The sequence below is a fragment of the Schistocerca serialis genome, chromosome 12 (assembly GCF_023864345.2).
Source record: "Schistocerca serialis cubense isolate TAMUIC-IGC-003099 chromosome 12, iqSchSeri2.2, whole genome shotgun sequence".
Classification (NCBI taxonomy): Eukaryota; Metazoa; Arthropoda; class Insecta; order Orthoptera; family Acrididae; genus Schistocerca; species Schistocerca serialis.
In genome coordinates, this window is record NC_064649.1 from 66070844 (window position 1) to 66074107 (window position 3264).

The 3264-nt window shown below is 44.3% G+C and overlaps 1 non-coding gene across 1 annotated transcript; it reads right to left on the reverse strand.

The window, feature by feature from the left end:
• Positions 1-872: 872 nt before the first annotated feature.
• Trnat-ugu (transfer RNA threonine (anticodon UGU)) lies at positions 873-946 on the reverse strand. Its single transcript has one exon. It is a non-coding gene; the product is annotated as a tRNA-Thr (tRNA).
• Positions 947-3264: the final 2318 nt, after the last annotated feature.

A 3264-nucleotide genomic window follows, 5' to 3' on the forward strand; every position in this document is an offset into this window, starting at 1 on the left:
GGCAATGATTGACAGAGTTTTTGGATGTCCTCCTGAAGGATACCGTGCCAAATTCTGTCCAATTGGCGAGTTAGAGCGTCAAAATCTCGAAGAAGTTGGAGGGCCCTGTCAGTAATACCCCAAACATACTCTGTTGAGGGGAGTCCCGGTGACCTTAATGACCAAGGTAGGATACAGCAAGCACGAAAAGAAACAGCAGGAACTCGCGCCGTGTGCTGCGGACATTATCTCGCTGAAATGTATGTTCAGGATGGCTCGCCATGACGGGCAACACAACGGGACGTAGAATATCGTGCATGCGCCGCTCTGCTGCGAAGGTGCCACGGATTACAATCAAAAAGGTCCTGCCATGAAAGGAAGTGGCACCTCAGACCATCACTACACACGTGGCAAAAAATAAAAACACCTCCAGCCGTCCTTATGATTTTATTTTGTCGCTACCAGTTTCGGCGCTTCATTGCGTCATCTTCAGGCTGTTTTGGTGCGGTACAGGTTGATACGATCCCCATGCATAACCCATCAGTTTCCAGCATTACTGGATTTACAGATAATGTGTCAGCACTCCAACCACCAACTGAGTAGGCAGTTGATGGCTGGAGTGCTGACACGTTATCTGCGATGCTTATATTTTTTCAGTTATTGAGCCCATTCTTTGATGAATTTGTCTAAAACGATGTTGTAAAGTAGTGGGGAGATGCCATCGCCCTGCCGGACGATTATTATTATTATTTATATGAAGACAGTAACTTGTTCTCGAAAGAACAGTTACTGTTGATGACCGTGCAGCTATTCCCTGGAATAAAAGATGACTAACTGACAACCTCAGCTGCAGACAGGTGTTGTTGATATACATGTGGACAGCGGAAAATGTGTGCCCCGACCGGGACTCGAACCCGGGATCTCCTGCTTACATGGCAGACGCTCTATCCATCTGAGCCACCGAGGACACAGATGAACAGCGCGACTGCAGGGACTTATCCCTTGCACACTTCCCGTGAGACTCACATTCCCAACTGTCCACAATTCTACATATGTATTGTACCTTACAGACATTCGCCAAAGCGTGCGCGAGTAACGAGTGGGTGGCAGTCTGGAACTGCGCGACCGCTACGGTCGCAGGTTCGAATCCTGCCTCGGGCATGGATGTGTGTGATGTCCTTAGGTTAGTTAGGTTTAAGTAGTTCTAAGTTCTAGGGGACTGATGACCTCAGAAGTTAAGTCCCATAATGCTGAGAGTCATTTGAACCATTTTTTGAACTGTTAATGTTTCCGCACGTGTGATGCAGTTGGTTCGATATTCGTTTTTTCCGGCTGTTCGTCTTTATTCTGAGAATCTACAAATGTTCTCTATAGTTTTGCTACTTTCAAATAAACGGAGCAAAAGCGGACTGCCAGTAGACCATTACTATTAACTCCGAAGGGTTCTTTTATATGTCAGGAACGTGTTGTGCCATGTAGCAATTTGACATGTACTGCAGCAAAAAGCTGATAATACTGTGGCTCGAACCCATGACGCTTGTTACGTCGAACTAACGCTATACCGACTTCCCCAGGGGAGTTCTACACGACTGAAGCTCACAGTTGTGCTTTTCCTGTGCTCACTAAGTCACGTGTTACCTACTGCTTACGGTTTGCGTACGTTATTCTGGACGACAGCACATAGCACATACCAACTATATCAGAGTTTTGGTTCATACTCTGTCGACATGCACGTTTGGCACCGATCAGAGTTTCCAACATCTGGAGATTTGGGTGTTGAGCAACTGGCTAATGTGCATTTCCTCAAAAGAGGAAAGGCCGCTGGACCTGATGGGATTCCAGTTTGATTATACACAGATTACGCGAAGGAACTTTCCCCCTTCTTGCAGCGGTGTGCCGTGGGTCTCTAGAAGAGCGCAGCGTTCCAAAAGATTGGAATAGGGCACAGACCATCCCCGTTTTCAAGATGGGACGTCGAACAGATGTGCAGAACTATAGACCTATATCTCCAACGTCGATCAGTTGTAGAATTTTGGAACACGTATTATGTTCGAGTATAATGACTTTTCTGGAGACTAGAAATCTACTCTGTGGGAATCGGCATGGGTTTCGAGAAAGACAATCGTGTGAAACCCAGCTCGCACTATTCGTCCACGAGACTCAGAGGGCCGTAGACACGGATTCCCTGGTAGATGCTGTGTTTCTTGACTTCCGCAAGGCGTTTGGTACAGTTCCCCACAGTCGCTTAATGAACAAAGTAAGAGCATATGGGCTATCAGACCAATTGTGTGATTGGATTGATGAGTTCCTAGATAACAGAACGCAGCATGTCATTCTCAATGGAGAGAAGTTTTCCGAAGTAAGAGTGATTTCAGGTGTGCCGCAGCGGAGTGTCGTAGGACCGTTGCTATTCACAATATATATAAATGACCTTGTGGATAACATCGGAAGTTCACTGAGACTTTTTGCGGATGATGCTGTAGTATATCGAGAGGTTGTAACAATGGAAAATTGTACTGAAATGCAGGAGGATCTGCAACGGATTGACGCGTGGTGCAGGGAATGGCAATTGAATCTCAATGTAGACATGTGTAATGTGCTGCGGATACATAGAAAGAAAGATCCTTTATCATTTAGTTACAATATAGCAGGTGAGCAACTGGAAGCAGTTAATTCCATAAATTATCTGGGAGTAGGCATTAGGAGTGATTTAAAATGGAATGATCATATAAAGCTGATCGTCGCTAAAGCGGATGCCAGACTGAGACTCTTTGTGAAACGTCCCTTTAGAAAAATTAATGAATTACTGTGCTGATAAACCTCTTAAGTTATTTGCTTTTCAAACAGCTGAGCAGAACTGAGCGTACTCAGACATTTCTCTCTTTACTTATTCTGATCAACACTAAACTGACATACAACATTTTTAGCGCAACGCAATCTGACTTTCAATAATACCTACAAAATAATGGCCGTTACTGACAATAACCTATACCTTTCATGATTCACTTACCTCACAAAAATCTTCGTTACTCGAACTACTGCAATACAGCGAGCGCCACTACTGCCAGCTAAATAAAAGATTCAAACTACTGAAGGCACTAACTGCTGATAGGCATAGTTAGCAAATGAAAGATTTTGATAGAGAAGAAACAATGTATTTACCTTAATAGTGTTCATAATATATATAGCAGATCATGACATCCAGTCTTACAAATTTACTGTCTCTGAAGGACACACGTCCAGATCATCTGCTTTCACATCTCTGCCATTTCACTCCCTACATCC